At 32.9% G+C, this 20,634-nt stretch overlaps 1 long non-coding RNA gene across 1 annotated transcript in view; it reads left to right on the plus strand.

Moving 5' to 3' along the window:
• The window catches only part of LOC123573509 (uncharacterized), a 334,837-nt gene extending 314,522 nt beyond the window's left edge, over positions 1 to 20,315 (plus strand). The window contains exons 2-4 of the long non-coding RNA XR_006698067.2: positions 9,442 to 9,514; positions 19,290 to 19,392; positions 19,918 to 20,315. This is a non-coding gene — a long non-coding RNA (uncharacterized lncRNA). The remainder of the gene's footprint in view (positions 1 to 9,441; positions 9,515 to 19,289; positions 19,393 to 19,917) is intronic.
• The last annotated feature ends 319 nt before the right edge of the window (positions 20,316 to 20,634 follow it).

The raw sequence follows: 20,634 nt of genomic DNA on the forward strand, positions 1-20,634 counted from the left end.
TTATGAGTTCATGTGAGAAAGACTACAGAGTAAATTGGCATTTTTATAACATCGTATCAAGATTACATACTGTCAACATGACATTTCTGTTCATGTTAACTGTGATCATGATGTAGCTCATGTCAGCTCTTTCCACTGTATAGTTTCTCTTCTTTTACCCTTTTCATATCATCCTCTTTGAAAGGAAGCAACTGTGCAAAGCCCACACTTAAGGTGTGAAAAGTTATGTTCCATTACCTTGTGGACAGGGTATCTACATCATATTTGGGAATTCTCCTATATTAGAGATTTGTCTATCCCCCCCATTTAGTTATTTATTCAATCATTTAATTATATACTTATGGCCTCATGCATATTCTGTTTATACTTGGGTTATAATTCAACATTACATTGTTTAATTAGTTGCTCAGATTGTTGTATCTTTGCCAGTGGAAGCTCTTTTTATTCCTGTGACGTATCTCCACCATTGCATTTAATTTAGAATGTTTTTTCACCTTCTGATACCATAGGATGCTTCAGACCTATTCTATATATTTCCTAGCCCAGTAATGTAATCAGACATTCTCAAAGAAGCTCTGATTCCTTATACTGGAAAATGGTAGGAGAAACCAAAATACAGATGCCAGGCATGTTCATTGCTTTGCAAGTTCATTTTTTCTAAGTCTTCTCAGAGGACAAAACAAGGAAACACAAGCAACAACACTCATGCTAGTTGATATGGGCTGGCTCTGTGTCCCCACCCAAATCTCATCCCAAATTATAATTCCCACATGTCCAGGGAGGGACCTGTAATCCCCATGTGTTGAGGGAAGGAAGTGACTGGATTATGAGGGTGTTTTCCCCTATGTTGTTCTCATGATAGTGAGTGAATTCTGAGGATATTTGATGGTTTTATAAATGGCAGTTTTTCTTGTGCTCCCCTACACACTCTCTCTCACCTGCCACCATGTAAGATGTGCCTGCTTCGTCTTCTACCATTATTGTAAGTTTCCTGAAGCTTCCTCAGCCATGCAGAACTGTGAGTCAATTAAAACTCTTTCCTTTATAAATTACCCAGTCTCAGGTATTTTTTATAGCAGTGTGAGAACAGACCAGTACACTAGTTTATTAGCATTATTCTCCAGCAACTTATTAAAATAGTCAACCATTTAAGTGTTTCTACCAGTTTATGGCTTCAGTGGCTTCTGCTCCACATAAACAGGTTTTACTTGTGTCTCTAAGGATTAACCAGACTCCTGGATTTGGTGTGGTGATTTGTCCTGCAACTATAGTTTTCTGATGAGCACTGATTTACAGGTTGTCCTAATTTTTCTTCTAAAGATCAAAGTGATGACTTCCAAGTTCCTTACATGCTGGAGCTGAAACCAGAGGTAATCTCTTTGTAACCATTAATCATTTGCTTATGAACCTTTTCATAAGCAAAGGACTAAAAGGTGAAAGTGCTGAGTCTCTATTTCTTAAGATGGCTGATGAATGTAAAAATTACATTTTTTAAACATTGGTCTATATCATGAAGTTTGGCTATATCACTGAATATATGAAAATTAGAAGGCATAAATTCAATGAAATAATCAGTATTTTTTCTAAAGTGATATTTATTAAAACTATATCTGGGACAGCTATTTAATTGGGCCACTGCAAAACTGTATTTTTATATCATTTGGTAAATAAATACTTTTTGTTTATATCATAAGATGGTTCTTCTAAATTAATTTCATTGTAGTTTTTATTCCAAATTAAATAGTAATAGTTAATTCACTGACTCCATTAGCAAATAAAAAAAACTTCACAATGTTTTAAATGATACCAGTTTTACATTAGTTCTTCAAAGCCTTGAAATGGAAATCTACTGAATATCAATAATGGTTTGATCATTTACCTTTATCCAATTTATAAACTCAAAGTATAGCTCTAGAGGTTCAATCCATGAAAGGTAAAATATTACATGTTATTGTGATGCTTTTGCAAATTCAGTTAAACTTTCAACATTGGATACATCTGATTTTGCAGTGGTAGCAAGAATAAAAATATTGATGGAGCACAGTATTATTTTAAAGTGCTTTTACTAAATTAAAAAACTAATGGATTAGAAATATACTTGTAACTTATCATTGTGCAGACAATTGATAACTACATCAAAATAAGCTGTAACTAGCAACAAAATAAACTGTAAAACTTTGCATACTTTTTATTACATAATGTGCTTAAATTATAATATTTTTGTGAACAGCTGATTTCTAAAACTAAATAGACTTCAGCATGGCATCCTATGCTTTCTCTGTCTTCTGCTTATCACAAATTCAATTTTAGAAATGTTTACTCTCCAAAAAAATTAACTTTGATAAATTAAACTTCAGTGAGGCACTGAAACTTCTTGTAACTTTTTAATCTAAATTGTAGGTGTATTTGTTTCAAAATAAGTTTAAAATATTTAATCAAAATATTTTAGCTAATGAATATCAAATTTGTAGTTGTTAAAACTCTTAGAAAATAACAGAGACAAAATTTAAAAATAAAAAATTTCAACATATCCCTATAAAATTAAAAGAGAACTCAACAAATAAAACTAGGAATGCTCAAATTTAAACTATTAAATCATGCAGTTCTAGAAATGCTTTCTTTTTTTTTTCTTAATTTAAGAGAGATGGAGTCTTGCTATGCTGCCCAGACCGATCTGGATCTCTGTCCTCAAGTGATTCTCCTCCCTTAGCCTCTCAAAGTGTTGAGATTATAGGCATGAGCCATTGCACCTGGCCTATAAATGCTTTATGAAAAATTTCAAATTGAGATTAGAATCTTTTGATAGAGCACATATATTCAGTTATATTTATATTCTCTACCCAAAGCTAATAAATTAAAAAGGCCTGATTTGGCCTAAATCACAAAAAGTTGTCTTTATGATACATTTAATGTTATACCAAATTTAGGTATCTAATTTAACAGTATCTAATTTAGGCATAAATTTGATATAACATTAAATGTGTCATAAATACAACATTTTGGAGACTTTTATTCATAAAAATATTTGTCAAAGAAAAGTACGCTAAATTGTGATAGTATACATAGAGATTTACTTAAATATTTTAGATAAAATGTTTAAATATTTTTATTTGAAATAAGTTAGACTTTAGAAAATCCTTGATTTTACATAGTTTGATCTGAACTTCTCAGTCATGTCAGCTCCTAGATAAACAATATTGTTTCAATTAAAAATGTTATGATCTACCAAGATGTGTTAATTTAAAATGTACCTTTCCCACCCCAACTCTGATAACCACCATTTTACTTCCTACTTATTTCAGTTCAATATTTTTAGATTCCTCATATAACTGAGATCATACAGTATTTATCTTTCTGTGCCTTGCTTATTTCACTTAGCATAGTATCCTCCAGGCTTACATATGTAGTCACAAATGACAGAATGAAATTTGATTTTTAAATAGAGCGATTTCATAGCTTAGTAATTTAATAAATCAATCAAGCAATAAATATTTCAAAAATATATATAAATTTTATTGTTTTTGGTACCTTTCCAATATCTAAAGTGTTCTGGATTGTACAATAATTTATGTACTTACCCTGTGATTGAGGGTATACATAAGGAAGCCTAAGGGGCATCTGCAAAACATGTTTAAATTCATATTTAAACTTACTTTGTCATATGAAGTTATAAGAAAGTAAAGATAATATGATAACCTTTGGCAATTAAAATTGAACATTTTATTGAGCTTAATATGCTATTATTTGTAAGCATTCCAGCTTACCACATTAAAAAATCTGCTTCATTTTTCTGTCTGAATTTGCCTATGTCAAAGGGAACTGTAATAGTGAATATATATCCAGCTCTTTATAGCAAAAATAAATTAGAACACAAAGTAGTATTTTTAAAATAATTAATGCTTATTTTGCAATCTGAACTGTATTCTAGATGCAAAATATTCTCGTTGTGAGAATAACTTGGGATTCAGCTATTTGAAATTACTGTTCTACATAAATAAACACAGTAATTAATTAGACTCCAGAGTTCCTTTCACCTGAAAGATTTAAAACTTTGCACATTTGTCAAAAAGCAATATTTTCCACACTAAGAAGATTAGCATCAGTACAATGTTGGTGATTCCCTACTAAAGGACAAAGAACTTAAAGGCCATCACTGCACTCATATACCAAAAGGAGAAGAAGACAGGCAGTGAGAGGTAATTTTTCCCTACTGCACCCTGTTTACTTGTGAACCCGAATATTCAAACATTCAATGTTTTGGGTGCCTCTAAAATATTAAAGTAGAAGACGTATTAGCAGAGAGGCCAAAGGCATTGGGGATGTGAAACTGAAGTGTTCCATCCATTGAAATGCAATGAATTGTGTGCAGCCTGCTGATGGTGATGGACGATGATAGTTGATTACTCGGCACTAGCCACTTGGCTGAAAAACAAATTGGGAGTGCAAGGCAAACGCAGAGCTGGGCAGGCCATCAAAATAAATAAGTAAAAAGACAAGACATTAAAAGACAATGGATTGTTAGGATGAACACTTGTAATAAATGATGATGTCAGTAATAAACTGACTGCTTATGCCACGGATAAAATTCCAGAAAGGAAAATAGATTTAAAAACTCAGCAGTATCAATGACTAGAAACCAGTTTTCAAAGTGCTGAAGGTTAAAATGAAAGTTTCTATAAGAAATGCATAGTCAAAACTTAGGTGATACCAGAAGACATAGATTGACATCTGTTTCAGTAATTCTTCAGATGCCTGTGGAAGTTGATTGCCACAAGAAATATATATGTTGGAGAGAATTAGGGTAAAATGTCGTCAAAGTTCAATAGTTAGAGTTGAATTTCACGTCTTCTGTGAAGAAATTTACCTTTTATTTTTATTTTTCATTTTTGCTCCACTGATTTATTTATTTATAATGACTGATTTGCATAAATGTATGGCATTTGGAAATGAAAAAGATTTTTTTAATTCCACAAATATTTATCTAAATGCATATCAGTATCACTATTTTTATGAATCTGCTGGCTGGAGATATTACAGAAAGTGAAGTCATTGTGTTTGAAAAGTTAAAAACAATTTGTGACTTAACTACAATCCATTACTAAAAGAATGAAAGAAAAAACAAGAACTAATACAAGATTATATAGTATATCATCAGTTAATTGATCTGTACAAGCATTTCTCAAATTGTGTGAAGGATTAAGGGGTATATATAATAGGTTTTTAAATTTTAATTTTAAAACTATATGTATGAAACAGTGCACATTGTTATAAACTCAACTGTATCCCCCAAAACTCAGATATTTAAGCCCTAATCCCTAATGAGACTGTATTATAAAAGTTAACATGTTAGAAAAAATAAATTCTTATTAAAAGAAAAATATTTCAAAGAGCACAATGAAACAACTTGTCACTAGGACAACTTCCAGATATCCTTAGAAGAACATAGAATTTTTTTTTTTTTTTGAGATGGAGTTTCACTCTTGTTGCCCAGGCTAGAGTGCAGTGATGTGATCTCAGCTCACAGCAACCTCAGCCACCCAGGTTCAAGTGATTCTCCTGCCTCAGCCTCCCGAGTAGCTAGGATTACAGGCATGCACCAGCATGTCTGACTAATTTTGTATTTTTAGTAGAGATGGGGTTTCTCCATGTTGGTCAGGCTGATCTCAAATTCCTGACCTCAGGTGATCCACCTGCCTTGGCCTCCCAAAGTGCTGGGATTACAGGCGTGAGCCACTGTCCAGCCAGCATTTTGTTAAACACAGATTATCATGTAACAAAAATACTTTATAACTATGTGTCTTAGTTTGCTGAAGGCACCATAACAACAACATACTACGGACCAGGTGGCATAAAAAATACGTTTATTTTCTAACAGTCCTGGACACTAGACATTTAAGATCAAAGTGTCAGTGCGTTTGTTCTCTCCTGAGGTCTCTCTCTTTGGCTTGGAGATGACCTTCTTACTGTTTCCTTTACTTATCCTTTTCTCTGTGCACACATTCATGGTGTCCTTCCCTTTTCTTCTAAAGACACCAGTCATATTGCATTAGGGCCTCCCTGCTATTACTTCACTTAACCTTAACTACCTCTTTAAACGTTCTATCTCTAAACATAGTCATATTGAGAAGTTTACCTTTAATGAGGTATATATCGTTGTCTTTAAACTGTCATGCTTATCACCCACTCTGACCTCAATATTTCACACATATTGTCTAAGATACCTCAGAAGGTATTTGGTTTCATTGGTTCATAATGTCAGTCAGTAAGTCAGGAGATACCCAGTAAACTCTGCCTTATGTGTACCTATGTGCTGGGCTTTGTATCAGAGGCTGATGGACAAGCGAAATTCTTGTCTTTAGAAAGCTTTCCGCCTAGTGTAGTAACTTAGACAAATTTTGGCTTTAATTCCATTAATTGATTTTAGAGTCTTCGAAAAAAATAAAATCAACGTATATCCTCAATCATTTTAGTCTAAGTCTTCCTAAGTAGGGTGAGTTTTAGGTCTAAACTTCCCTCCTAGATAAATGAAGGCATGGATGCAAATGATCCTAGATGAGGATGGGGGATTGAAGATCCTAAGTCTGGCAATGGGGCAAGATTTCAGAAGTTCTCAGTTTGTAGATCATCAAAGCCCAAAGACACAATCAGACAAATTAAGAGTCAAGTAAATAATTCAAGTGAAGTTGCATCTAAGGAGAAAAAAATGAAAACCAAGCAGCGGGGGAAAAAAAAATGAAGATAGCAGAACAGAACAAATTGGATTCAGAGGATAGAGAAGAAGGTAGAGCCTAGAAAACAAGCAAACAACAAAACAAAAAGCAAAAACCACAAAAAACTTTTTCAGGGAGCTAGAATGTAGCATTGAGGCTTATTACTGCCTGCAAACTCACGAGTAGACGTGGAGAGATCCTGGAAGGCACTAAGTAGGCTCAGATAGCATTCTTATATGATAGTTAAGTCCTTGAGACAAGATGTAAATGTTTATTCATAACGTTCTTAAGTAAAGAAGCAAAAGCTGAATACATGTCAAACAGCATTTTAACGTTGAGAATATATTTCCTTCCTCCAGTAAAACAGAAGTAACATATAATAAATGTATCGTTTTCTGCATGTAATTTTTGCATTATAATCTTTATTTTATTTGGTGCTTTTGTTTTAATTTTTCAGATGACCCAAAATCCCACATGATGTTGATAGTAGCATTTAGTTTTTACCCAATATATTTTTTTCTACAGACTTACTCATCCTCTCATGTATGTGCTCATGTGGGCCAATATAGAAACAATCCCATTTGCATATTACAAGCCTCCACCCTCTGAATGGTTGCAACCTAGAGTGTGTGTTCACTGAAGGATCCAGTGTAGATTCAGGCAAGCCCTGGTAGTGTGTATAGGTTATGCTTTAGGCTTTGTTTTTTCCCAACTATGTTTACTATGTTTTTTGTCTAATTCAAACTATAATTCCCTGTTGAAACTGAAACTGTAATCTTAAACTTAGCCTGCTTTACTGCGGTCACAGAGATGATTCTAAGGTACAGGGAGAGAGAGCAATTTTATTTTCCACCAAAAAAAAAAAAAAAAAAAAAACTTCATAAACCTTGGCTCTCACAGAATCTTTTCAGTCTTCAAAATACAGGATATCTTGGCTAAAAAATTCCTGAACTTCACCTTCCTACCAGATGCCTACACCTTTTCTATTTTTTTCCAGCTTCCCAGTAGAAAAGGAATAATATTTCATAATCTGAAAAGATGGTAACTGTGCATTTAACTTTGAATATTACTCAGTAGCTGAATGTATGCTGCTGCTCTGCCATATAATGTCTCTGAGCCCATTTAATATTAAGATTAATTTGATTAAGTTCAAGTTGCTATTTCCCCTTGAAAACTTAGAGTGCACCGATGATTGTAACTCTGAGAGGGGACAATCTACAGGTTACTCAAAGTTAACACCCTCCCCAAATCCTTTTTTTTTTTTCATCCCCATTGGCCCACTGAAGTTCCCAGTGGGTCTCAAAATTGACCTTACCTGATTCTACCAACACAACAGAAGGTGAAGGCCTTAAAAATGTGAGAAATAATCTAAATAAAGTGATTTTTATTAGCTATCTTTTAGTTTCATGTAATGCATTCATAATTATGTCCATGCTTTTACCTTTTGAACTATGCTAATTAACACCATTATTTCTGAATTGAGGATCCTCCAAACAAAATTAATGCTTCTGTCAGATCCAAGTTAAGTACTTTGCTCTTTTGAATATTATTTTTATTATAAAGGACTTTATAAATAAAATATTTTATAGAGATGCAAAAAACAAGAACAATCAGAGCAATAAAAATACGAGAACAGAAAGCATCTTCCATCAAGGAGTTTTTTCTTGACCTAGGAATCATGTAATAAGTGTGCCCATAACAAAAGACTATGCAACAGGATCTTTCTTAGTGCAACACTGAAGCTGTGTATCTCAGGACTAATTCTTTAAAATTCAGAAAAGCTTGTAATAAGATGCTGTATGTGTGTGTGTGCGCGCGCGCACGCGGGTGGGTGTGCTCACATCTGCTGACTAATTTATTAACTCTCTAGTACTGCCTTTGCTCCGTTGTATTTCAGATTGCAGAGCTACTGAAGAAGCAATATTTACAAATCACAGAAGACTTTCTCATTTTTTGCCAATAATTATGCATCCTGATTCATTCACACTGAAGAATACCTAGAAAGGCATGGACTCTAGCTCTATTCATATGACCATTTAGCTGAAAGTTTTTGGCTAAATTCAGATTTAACAAAAGGATACTGGGATTTCATTCCAATTACAGATCCCCCTGTTTTATGGCTCTATTTCTCTCAGTTATATCATTTCACACTTAAGCTGAATATTTCAAATGTAGGTATGATTTGAGCTTGGAAAAAGAAACAAAAAAAGAAAAGAAGAGTTTAGGGAAATGAAAAAAAATTAAGCAAGTGGTATATATATGGTATATATATAATGGTATATATATAAATATATATATGTACAAAATATGCTTGTCAGTTTGTAATAAATCACACCTAATCCTCAAAATAACCCTACTAATAGTGTATTAGTATTAGGGTAAATAATGTATTATTATGGTAAATAATGTATTATTTAGTCCACAGAGAAGAAAATATAGTCACTGAAATGTTAAGTAATGTCCCTTTAATTATACATATGGGCAAGGGGCAAGACTTGAATCTAATACAGGCTTTTCTGAAAATAGCCTTTCCTTACACACTTATGCCTGAAAATGTCATGCTCAATCATGCCCTTGTTATGCACTTCATTATCTCTCATTCACTACACATGATTAATTCAATAAGTTATTTAAATACAATCCAAAATACGATTTTCAACAGACTTTACCAATTCTACTGTATTTTAGGCCACCCATGTCACCAACAACACTGTCTTCTTTCCTCTTACAGACTCCTCCAGGATTCATCATGTGCATAGTACTTGCACAATCATATAACGTCCTACATTGTTACAACTTTTTAGGTGGGTTTTTTTCCTCTTCAGTATGATTGTAAATTCCATGAGCTTTAGCTGTGTATCAATCAATCAACAGATAATCACTGCAACCTTTCTGTGATTGAGACATTGTGTAAGGCGAAATAGTGGATAAAACAATTTGAGCAGTAAATAACTGAAAGTCTCAAAAGAGAGTACGTGTCTCAGTATACTATTGCCGCAATAATTCTAAATAACGCACAGCCACAACACTCATGGCCTGTAACAGTAAGCTTTTATTCCTACATTCACTGGTGTGTGAATTAACTGTCCTTCAGGTTCAAGCTGTGGTTTGGCTCAGATTGGCTCCAGCTACAGTTGGGTCAATACTTCTGCCTTATTTTGTACTCCTGATTGAAGGAGCTCTATGCAAAGACATCTTTTCCTCACAAACTTAATTGCTGTGTTTGACATCCCCAACAGATTCTTTATTAATGCCTTCTTTCCCTTAAATTATAAAATAATTTTTAGAAATAATTACGAGATAATCCCATATTAATCAGTAATATCATTATTCTATTTATTTGCCGTTGGTTTTAAACAATATTTTTAAAACAATAATGTGCCTACAATTTAAAGATATTATTAAAATTCAATAAAATATTTCATAGTAGATCTAAAATGTTCATTTTCAAAGCAAAAATTTACTGCTCCCGAATTTGCATTTTAATTATTAAAAAATTTCTTCTTAAATACAAGCTCTGAGACATCATTTAAAATGACAGAAGTAAAGTTACTCAAGTTCTATTTCCGCATCTTTATAATCAATCACTGTGAAACTATGATTACTTATTTTAAATCTACTCATTAGTAGCAGGATATGCAGTGCCACAAAGGGTTAGAGACTCAAACTACTTCTGAAGTGATTCTAAAAATTATGAATTTACTTTAGAAATAAATGCGTATAGCTTAGTCTGCTGTGCTGATGGCTGACTGTATCCTCAGTAATTAGTTGGCCTTAAATCAAAAAAGACTTGGGAGTGTACTCCATATTTGGTAAACTCTTTTCTGCTTTGTGGGTATGTATGCTAGATTCCTGGAGTTCAGGAAGCCAAGTTACACCATCTAGTCTCTATTCAAATATCTGTTCACTTCATGTCCATTAACATCCAATTATCAAAACAGGTCATGTAGCCAAGCCCAAAGTCAAAGGGTGGGAAAATACACTTTTCCCATGATGAAGAGATGGTACAGGTATGAGGGGTGAAGAATTGAGATCAATATTCAATCTACTCCAGTAAATAATAAAGTACATAATGTATTTTATGAGGGAAGAATATTTAAAATTTAGAGGAAAAAAGAAATTGTGGTTATAGAAGTATTTCTTAGTTCAGGTCAATCTTCATAGTATTATATAAATGATATATTTGAACAACTTTTAAGCATTCATTCATTAGAAATAGCTTTGATATGCTGTATATAATGTGTATGAAATAATACATAACGTATATAAAATAAATTATATTTTTTTCTGTGGATCTCTTTTACTCAGTCATATCCCCTGGAAGAGACCTTGGTATTTAAAGGTATAAAATAATAATTATCCATAATAATTTATATAAATTTAAATAATATATAGTATTTAAATAAATAATGTATATTATTAAAGATTTACTATTCATAAAATATAAATAATATATAAAATATGTAAATAAAATAAATTATATAAAGGTATAAAAGAATAATTATCCAAGAAATTATTGACTATCTAAAGTACATAGGTAGACCTATGTATATAAGACCTTGGTATATAAAGGTATAAAGACTTTGGTGTATAAATCTATAAAAGATAATTATCCATAATAATTATTTATATACGTATAACTAACATATAAATATTATATATTATTTAAATACATTAAATAATATATTATTCAACATTTATTATTTATAAAATATAAATATATAACAATATATAAATAAAATAATGTATATAAAGTTAAAAAAGAAAAATTATCCAGGAAGCTATTGACTATCTAAAGTACATGTAGCAGTACCAATTAATTTTATTAATAAAATCATTAAAACCTTTTGATAAGGCTCTCTTTTCTAATTATTTTATAATAACTAACTTTTATGTATGTTTTGGATAGCAATGAAAGACATTGGATACAAAATGCGGGTTTTAGCTTTCTTCAACAAATAGAAAACAAAATGAAAATAAGTATTTTATTTGGAATAAAATGTCAGATCTTCTTTAGTTGTTGGAAGTCTTTTCAGGTATTATGTATAGATCATATACAAAAAATGTATTGTTAAGCGATATGTTTGTGACCTTTATGAAAATACATGTATTTATAACTGAATTATTTATTGCAATGGTTGTTATAGCAAAAGCAATCAAATTATACAAGCATTCCTTAATTTGAATCTTTCCTTAATCATGGTTCTAGCCATTTCTGTTTTTCTTCAATTTCCCCTGCCCCACTCACCCCACAAAGGCTGCATCAGAAGAGCCACCTACTTGTGTCTGGGCTTTTATACCAAGTTTTAGGAATGTTCAGACAGTTTCCAACTAATTAAAATTTACATGTTAAGTTCTCTTCATCTATAGTATTTCTAAAGAGAAGTGATATTTGTTTTTGTTTTGCTTTTTTATCTTCAGGTTAGCCTCTACAAATGTCTGCAGTCTTTACAGAACATTGACTTCTTTTTCTGTTGTTCGTTTTTTGACACTTCTTTATCTCTGTCTCTCAATTCTGCTATGGTTGCTGAATATCTTTCCACCTATGATGTTTTAGATGGGGAAAGAGTTTGGCCATCAGTGTCTGCAAAGCAGATTCCCTGTGCACCAGTTACCACTTCAGCCCACTACATCTTGGGCTGCAATTTCTACTACTTGCATGAATTCTGTGAGACAAGACACTCACACACACACACAAGTTAAATGAGGGGGATTTATTACTTACATACAAACATCAAAGGACAACAGAAGTCTAGGATTCATGATGAGCTGGTCCAATCCTCAGGAAAGCTGCCTGGGGCAGATGGGGTCTCATTTGCTCATACCCCACTTATGCCACAGCTAAGGGAACCAGGAAGGCAGCTTGCTCTTGGGTTTGCCCCCCAGTGTGGCAAGACTCTCTTGTCTAGAGCACTGAAGGACATCCTTTCCTAGGAGAGACTGAAACAGAGCCCAGGATGTCCTCGTCCGTCCTTCCTTATCTCAGGATATTGCCTTAGCAGCACATACTCTGTCCTTGAGAACTACAAGTTAGGAAAGAGGGAGAACTAGATAGGTCCAAGGCCATCCCGAGATGTTTTCTAGTTTCCATTCTGAGTCAAATCTGAAGAATATCACATCCTTTACAGAGTCATGAAGTCTAAAAAATAGCTAGCTCAGCCCCCAGATGGCTGAGTAAACTCTGAATTCTTGCATCACTTACATAGATGTCACGTGGTCGCTAACTTCAACTCCTACACCAGTAGCCCTAATTGCACTTAGCTTCATTGATTTTTTACATTCACAATTTATTTTACTTGATGTTTTTTCAAATATAAAAAAAAATTCTTTAAAATGACAGTAGGATTTTCTAAGAAAGGATATGACAGGTGCATTATAAGATTTCCGTGTAATCCTAATTACACAAGAATAAATAGTGTGGTGCTACTAAAGTATGTTCTTTAATATTTTCTTATAATACTGCAAATGTAGTAGATATTTTTGCAATAAAGATAAATTCTATGTGTGCATCACACAATGACCACTTCAGATGAGTGGTTATATTGTCCCCCACAGGCCCACTTCTAAGTTCTTTATCTCTACCAGAATGGTAAAGGGAAAAAAAAACGAACAGTTTGTTCTTCAGCATATGGGCAGTACCAAAGGAGTGTCCTGTGTACTCTGGGGCCCATAATTGCAATGAGAAAAATTGGTTTAGTTAGATTCATTGTAACACTGTGAATTAAGTTAATTACTGTTTTCAATATAGGCTTCACAATGCTAATGAGACAAGTGAAATAACCATTTATTCATTCAACACATGTATGCTGACCAGTGACAATTCTGGAATCAAAAAAAAGATCAGAGGAAAATAGTATTTTTAGTAGAGTACATCCTTGTTAAAGTGAATAATGAGAATTTCATCAAAATCTGTTTTAAATGATCATATTTAATAATTTTTTTGCATAAAATACTTAGGCAATAATGACTTTTGAAATTTGTTCTAAAAAGAGTGAAATTGAAAAAAGAAGATTCCAGACATTTGACTTCTAACTAAACTTTCACTTCTGCATCTACCTTTTAATCTATGTTATTCAAATTTCTGTCTCCAACAACTTGCAAATTACTAGCCATCGTTCTTGCTTGATGATAAGATCTGTGAGGGCAAACACTGTCTTATAAATTAGACAAAAGAGAAACTTAAAAAAAACCTTCTGAGTTAATTAATGTATTAATGTTAATGATACCTTAGCAGGATGATAAAGTTTGTCTTAGCAAAATGTGCTAAAACCCCAAATAGCAAAAAGTCCCTTGTATAAACTAAGAGAAATACAGTACATGAATATATAAAAAACGTAAGGTAAAATCAGCAAGAAAAATCATAATGATAATAATACTTTCAATTCGGTTTATTTATGTCAGGCATTTTTCTGAGCATCTGATACGTTTTCAACTCAATCCTCACAACAACCTTCTGAAGTAAATAATATCATTACTTCTTTATTTTTTAAGATGAAAAAACTGAAGAGTAAAGAGATTAAGAAAATTACCGAAGGTTACCCAGCTACCTAATGGTCAATATGGGATTTGAACCCAGTTTGGTTCATGGGTATGATGGTTAATATTAGTTGTTAATTTGACCGGATTGAGGGATGCCTAGATGGCTGATAAAGTATTGTTTCTGGCTGTGTCAGTGAGGTTGTTGCCAGAGGAGAATGACATTTGAGTCAATAAATCTAACTAAACTAATTTTTTCCCTTCTTTCTAGATTTTATGAAATTGTCTTCATATTCTATTGAGCTTAATTTCTAGGCTGGTGGCTCCTGCTTTTCAGGAAGGAGATAGTATTAGGTCGGTGCAAAAGTTATTTTGGTTTTTGCCATTACCGCAATTACTTTTGCACCAACCTAAAGTAGTACTATTTCCTTCTTTTAAAGACTCCTAATATATCAGCTCCTGCTCTTTTGGATCTTTTCTTGAGAAAATTGGTGGAGTGCTTGCCTTTTGCTGAAGAAGACTCTGAAATGCAGCTGAAAACAAAAACAAAAACAAAAACAGAACAGTAGTTAACTTCAGGACCACAGTTCACCCTAGGCCCCAAATTTCCTTTTTATATCAGATATAACTTACCAAACTTTTATAATAGGCCACACATAGGATTATAATAACAGAGGTTAAGAGTGTCCACTCTCTGCAGGCTTCCTGTGGTAAAGGCTAAGTGGTAAACCAGAATTACGGTCTCACGATCACTGCATGCATTAAGACTCCATCATGCCATGCCCCTTCTTAGTTGTGTAAATCACCACAAGATACAGGAGTCTCCCAGGTCGTTTCTCATCACACAGACTCTAATCCTCTGACACTCTTTATGTCAGAAACCGTAATGTTAAAAATCACCTCCTTCCCATTTTCTGAAACTCTTTGAATTTGCCCTCTGGAATGCAGGATTAGTCATCAGTAAATACCTGTCTATTTTCAGCCTCTTCTTTGATGTTCTTCTTTTAACTGAAATCTTTTTTTTTTTTTTTCCTACTTCTTTGTGGGTCTTTCAATAGGGTTTTGTTTTTTGTTTTTTTTCCCCCCCTCATTCTTCAGAAACCCTGGGTCTGGAGTTAGAGTACAATGCCCCCTTGCTTTCCACCGCTGTATCTGGATTAATCTCTCTTCTCCAACTATAAAAACATTGGTTCTGAATATTAGGTTGCTGCAGCCCTCTCTCAACTTTTGGGGCACTCTCCCTCATTCCATGAATATTTCAGCATGAGAATCGCTGTCACTTACCCTAACACTACTCTTGACCCAGACTGTTGATCAGCTCTATTGATTTCAATATTTATATGAAAGATCTGTCCTCTCAATTCCCTGACTAGGTCCTCATCTGCAAAAGTCTTGTCCTCTATTTTTCCTCATCTTCTCACACACATAAAGGAAGCATTTGTTTATTTCACACATTTGAATGTATGCTTTATAAAGCTTGAAATGTTTTAATCCCTAGTGCCTAGAGTTGACAAATAGCAGCCACTCAATACTCATTCATTGAGTGAATGAATAAATAAATGGTTATTAAAACTTCAGCAAATTCTGATTGAAAGAGTCAATAATTTCAAAGTCACCAGGATGCTAGTCTGTCTAAACCAGTTTTTCAGAATCCACAACCTACACATTTAAACTCAGTTGGGAGAAATCTCTGAGTAAGTTTAGGGTGACACCATTTGTGTCATATTGAAGTGGAGGTGATGGAGTGGTGATCCCGTGATCGCACTGCCTTCTCAGAAACAGTCAAGACAAATTTTCCCAAAAAAGCAAATTTAATAAATACATGACTAGATAATTGTACTGGCACTCCACCATAGTGTTTTCTGGAAGCTTTCTTCTTTTAGTATCAAACCCACTTTTAATTTACTTTTGCTCTCGAGTATTTTCTTTGTAAATGGTAATACAATTCTGATCGAATGTCAATTGTCAACCTTCAATTAAAATAGTCACTTTTCAAATGTTTTGAAGCCTCATTGAGATGTGATCAACAAATAAGCATCGTATATGTTTAAATGAAAAATGTGATGTTTGGTATACACATAGTGAAATGATTCCCCCAATGAAACTAATGAATATATCAATCACATTACACAGTTATGCTTTTTTTGGTGATGAGAACACTTAATATCTATTCTCTTGGCACATTTCAAATACACAATACAGTATTATTAACTAGAGTCACCATGGTATACATTAAGTTTCCAGAATGTTTAATCATACAACTGAAAGTTTGTACTCTCAGTTTGTACAACCAAAATCTCCCTATTTCTCCCACTTCCCAGCCTCTGACAAGCATCATTCTATACTGTTTCTATGCATTCAACTTTTTTAGATTCCACATATAAGTAAGATCATGCAGTATCTGTCTTTCTGTGTCTGGCTTATTTCAAATAGCATAATATTCTCTAGGTTTATCCATGTTTTTCAAATGGCAGGATTTCATCCTTTTTAAGGTGGAATAATTTTCTTGTGTGTGTTTGTGTGTGGGTGTGTGTGTGTGTGTTTGCCTGTGTGTGTATATGCCTCACATTTTCTTTATCCACGGACACTTGATACTATTTCTTGACTATGATGATCAATGCTGCAATGAACATGGGAGTGAAGATATCTTTTTAAGATACTAATTTAACTTGCATTAGATATATATGTATCCAGTAGTGGGACTGCCGGATCATATGGTAGTTCTATTTTTAGTTTTTGAGGAATTTCCCAAATATTTTTATGTCTATACCAATTTACAAGTCCACAAACAGTGTATAAATTAGATGTTTTCATTCACAGCCCCATCTTTTTTTCCTAGTCTCTATGAATTTTCTGGTTTTCAGCCAAATCCTTGAGTTTTTTATAGTGCTGATCACTGTAAATTTTTGTCCCAGGACTCTCATATCCAGTAGAAAGATTTATTCTAGCCCTAATTCACCTCAGGTGAAGATTCATTCCTTAAAGATTTCTGACCTAATCTGAAGCTGCTTTGAGCTTTGATGCCTACACAACCTGGTGTCTGAGGCAGAGAAATATCTCTGAAGTGTAGCTACTCCCAACTCTTACCTTTCCAGAGACTTCAATGTTTCAACCTTGAGGGATTTGTGTTACTTCAATGACAGCAGGAATTCTTTTTTTTTATTATTATTATTATATGTTTTTCTTCAGCAGGGTTTTCCATTTTTCTATGTTGTTTCCTTTCTTCTTTAAGACTGGCTGGGGCAAATTAAAAATAATAATTAGCTAATTTAGATGTTAGCCCATTTCCTGTTCCATTGTGTGCCAGACTACCAGTTTCAGAGGGTCAGATTCCTTTTCCTTTCTCTTTGCTTTTAGAACTAGACATTTTAACTTTTAATATCTACTTTTGATTCCATTTCGTATTATTTCTTTATAGGGAACCATCAAGCCAATACTTTGCCGGTCTGCAGAGAAGTATTTATCATCCCAGCTTACCTCCTGTGTTGTACAATCACCTAGAATGTAACTTTTGATTGGTCTAATACCTATATCTGCTTGAAATTCATCTGTATATGTTTTCTTGCCTAGCATCACTTAACAGGCCTCACTTATTTGTATATTCTTTTATTTAAGTAATTTCATAATATTACATGACATGTCCCTTGTCTTGTAGATAATAACTTCTAGCACCACCAATTTCACTGTCATATTGAAACCCTTTTACTATTGTTTGAATTAAACTATGCTGGTCTATTTAATCTCTTTATGGTATTATTTTCAAACCTAACGATGTACTATGAAATATACTAGGTTGGTGCAAAAGTATTTGCGGTTTTCGCCATTACTTTCAGCAAAAACTGCAATTTCTTTTGCACCAAGCTTTCCTAGTCTTTAAGGGGTGAATCCAAATTATTTCTTAATATTGATTGTTTACCTAGAATTCTAAGAGGTTTGCTTTCACTTGTTTTTCTTTTCTGGAATTTCTTTTCGTTTTGGTTTTGAGACCTGTTTATTTATTTTATTTTTTTTCTTGTTAGATTTAATTTAGCTCATTCCCCCTAACCCAGAAACAAATAATATATTTTTCATTATTTGGTCCCATTTAAAGGAGCAGTTGACCAGCTTATATCTTAATTAATTAATTTATTTACTTTTACATCTATCATCATGCCAGGCCTCAAAGTTCTCAGCCTTGGGAAATACTTCTCATTCTCTAGTACCTACAACACATAGTCATTTGTTATGTTTTTTTTCTTTCCCCTTCTTGCTTCGGACCATAATATTATTTTTATTTGTGAACTGATCTTTGATTATTTACATGAACCTAATTCCTAGAATAGAATGTTATAGGAATAATCCTCATTATTTTTTTCTTAGACTTTAGGTTCACAATAATTTTACTAAGTATCCAATCTAAACTAACGAAATATATTATCTTTCACATAATAAGGTCCTAATTCTCTTTATCACTTTATAGATAAAATCCATGACCCTTTTGGGATTAAACCTCACTTGGGGCCATTGAAATTGATAACCTTTATTAAAAGTTATGAATTCAATATATACTGAAATAGAAATCTGTTTCTTTAAATTCTAGGATTATTAAACACATGGTTTACTCAACCAAATATTCATTAATTGCAGACATTGGGTTTAATTAATCTGGTTTAGTATTTTGTTGAGATTGCTAATTTTATTCACTTCCTCTGTAGAAGAAAAAATGCTGAAAACTGCAGAATACTTTTTCTTCATATTAACATCAATGTTTCTATTTCCAAGAAGTTTAGGTTGTGAAAGGCATTTTATAAAAAGCTGTGAGGAGTTAATAAATTTTAGAATTTTGCTAAAATACTATTGCTATTTTGGCCTTTGACTGTGGATAAATATATTCTATTTTTATATGGAAATACACGGAAATAATGCTGAGTGTGTAAACTATATCATAAGGTGTCATCATTTTTTAATATATGAGCCTAATCTGATGGGCAGAAAGAATATGTTGAAATCTGTGAAGCACTATAAAGTCACAACACATAAATACCACCTACTTTTGTATAAATGGTATGCTTTGAAAAAAAATCTGTAAAGGGTATTACTCTCTAAATATTTTTCTCTTTGCAGGTAAGACAATTGAATGTCTGAGAGCTGAAATTTCACTTTTAGTGAGAAACAGGACTTAATTTGAACCCAGCTGTAACTGGTCACATGACACTTGCTTTGTGAGGTAATTTTGGATACACTGGAGAAAATAATAATAGAATCAGTGTCCTGAAGTCAACCTTATTGAACATAAAGGCAATACTTCCTTATTAATCATTACTTTCCTTTCAGAAATTTGCCTACATTTTACCTTTTATCTATATCTATATCTTAAACTTTCAAGAGATGGAACTATGTTACCCATCATTTGGAGATCCCTGAAGAAGTATACTCTTCTTCCAGGGGCACACCATCTAGAAATCTGTTTCAACTTCAATACGTATTAAAGTCATTACATCTGTTTTTAAAAATTTAAAATTTCAGCACACTGTCTTTGTAAATTCTGGTTCTAGTATTGGCTGTTTTCATACTTAACATTTTTTCTTTATGCCAATACATTTTATTTTATTATATTCTTTCACACAATATTGTTTGTATTCTTTATTATAAGATTTCTTAATTTCATAAAAAAGCTACATTAAATATTTAGATTGTATCCACACTCAATATCTTTAAGCAAAAAGTTAACTTTATTTTTATATTTTTACAGATAGAAGAAGGATATTGTACCAGTAGAGTGAGTGAAACCTAACCTTGCTTAGAGTGAATGGTTTCTCTAAGAAAGAGAACCAGTAAAAGGGAGAAAGGATTCATAGAAGAAGACAACTGTGGCCTACTTAAGAATGTTTATGTTTTTCAAATTTTAAAACAAACACTCAAATTACTAACTTTGACATTTCTAAATAACGAAGAATCATCATCAAATAGTAGTTGGATCTCCAGGTAAAAGTGATGTCATTATGGACGTGTGGTATTTCAGATACTATTAATTTTTGTTTCAGTGAAAAATTGTATTTATCCAGTAAATCATTTTCCCATTTAAGTTCTGTTCACTATAATATAAACATTGTGTAAGACCTGTTATGGGAGTGCTTAATAAACATTAAAAATTGGTTTCATTTTGATGTTCTGAGACTGCATAAGAGAAACTCTTTATTAATTTATTAACCAGCTTTCACTGGACCAGTGGCCTTAGGACAGACTTGCGGGAAACTTGGCCACATCACTCAAGTAGCATACAGTAGCTGAGACACAGTTTCACTATAAAGATAAGAGCAGAATATCATTATGGAAGCCCACAATAACATCACTGAAGACACAAATTGTCTGGTTTGTCTTCTTAGGAGCGCTGCTATGTGCTAAATTCCAGGCTCTCAAATGTCTTATTTTTAAGTAGATGCTCTCCTGAAACAAGTTTGTGCCAAGC

The sequence above is a fragment of the Macaca fascicularis genome, chromosome 5 (genome assembly GCF_037993035.2).
Source record: "Macaca fascicularis isolate 582-1 chromosome 5, T2T-MFA8v1.1".
Lineage (NCBI taxonomy): Eukaryota > Metazoa > Chordata > Mammalia > Primates > Cercopithecidae > Macaca > Macaca fascicularis.